Source organism: Galeopterus variegatus, unplaced genomic scaffold (assembly GCF_000696425.1).
Source record: "Galeopterus variegatus unplaced genomic scaffold, G_variegatus-3.0.2 Scaffold1591, whole genome shotgun sequence".
Lineage (NCBI taxonomy): Eukaryota > Metazoa > Chordata > Mammalia > Dermoptera > Cynocephalidae > Galeopterus > Galeopterus variegatus.
In genome coordinates, this window is record NW_007727702.1 from 372,461 (window position 1) to 373,907 (window position 1,447).

The window sequence follows — 1,447 nt, forward strand, 5'->3', positions numbered from 1 at the left end:
AGCTAACTGGCCAGTTTATCTTTTTTATTATTGACCTTCTAGTGAGTGTATAGTGGCATTTAGTTGTGGTTTTAATTTTGCATGTTGTTAGTAAAAGATGTCGAGCATCTTCTCGTGCTCATTAACAATTTGTTTATCTTCTTTGATAAAACGTCTTCTCAAATTTTTTGCCCGTTTTCAAATTGGATTATTTTTCTTTTTTATTATTGAGTTCTTTTTCTGGTTACAAGTAATTTATTCCAAGGGATTGTCTTTTCCTTTTCTTTTTTGTTTTTTTTTTTGGGGGGGGGGTTGTTTTGTTTTGTTTTGTTTCAGAGTTCAAGCCTGGGAAGAAGACTGAGGAAGAGTCCTATGCCCTACTGAGATGCTTTATTACATGGTTTCATCAGTCATCAGTGATTTGATCCTATGCCCATGCAAGGAGACAGGGACATTTGCATTGTACATGGCAGGCTGGGCCCCTTCTAGCTATGCAGTCAGATAGGGGCAGGCTGATGAGTGGATGCTTGGCTTCCCTGCTTTTGGCAGGCTCTGGGATCCCAAGCTGACAAACAAAATCCTGGCAAACTGGGAGCAAGGAATGTTCAGGCATCAGTGACCTCCATGTTCTGCAGCCAGTTTTCCAGGATGACATCTCTTGCTGCCACTTTCTTTTTGCTGCCCTTATGTTGCTTCTTCTGCTTTTTGATGGCTCTTGGTCAATGGGTGCAGTCTTCACAAAGGCGATCAGTTCTTGGAGCCCTGGCGGCATGAACTCCTTCAATTTCTTGGGCACAGTGATGCCCTTCTCTGTCTGGTAGTTCTCAAGGATGGCGCAGATGGTATGAGTAGTGGCGCACATTGTAACGTTGAGCATGTGGACAAACTCCACCTTGTCCATCATCTTCTTGGTCTGCCCATATCGGATTTGGAGCCATCGAGCCTGATAGTCTGTGCAATTAGAACAGGAGACTAACTCACGGAAGGCTCCTGAGCCTGGAAACCAGGCCTCCAAATCGAGCTTCTTACTGGCACTGAGATTCAAAGGACCTGAGACAATATTCACAATGTGGTAAGGGGATCCCTAATGACTAGTAGAACTCCTCTGCGGTGGTGATCATCTCTTCAAACATCTCCCACGACTTGTTGTCATGGGGTGATGAGTACACAAACTACTCAGTCTTTTCAAACTGATGGACTCAAAAGATGCCCTGGGTGTCATGGCCATGAGAGCCCACCTCCTGGTGAAAGCAGGTTGACAGGCTGGCATACTTGATAGGCAGATCCTCCAGCCACAGCCACTCGTCCCGGTGTAGGCAGCGATGGGCTGCTCTGAGGTGGCTATCAGGTATTTCTCATGATAAGAGTTGTCATCAGACTGCTCACTGCCTTTGCCAACCACCATATTGAAGTTCTTCATCAAACTGGCTGAGCTGTGCCACCTCCTGCATGACCTCCTTTCTTATGA

The 1,447-nt window shown here is 45.5% G+C and overlaps 1 pseudogene; it reads right to left on the reverse strand.

The window, feature by feature from the left end:
* Positions 1-584: 584 nt before the first annotated feature.
* Positions 585-1,447, reverse strand: part of LOC103594620 — a 2,680-nt pseudogene continuing 1,817 nt past the window's right edge.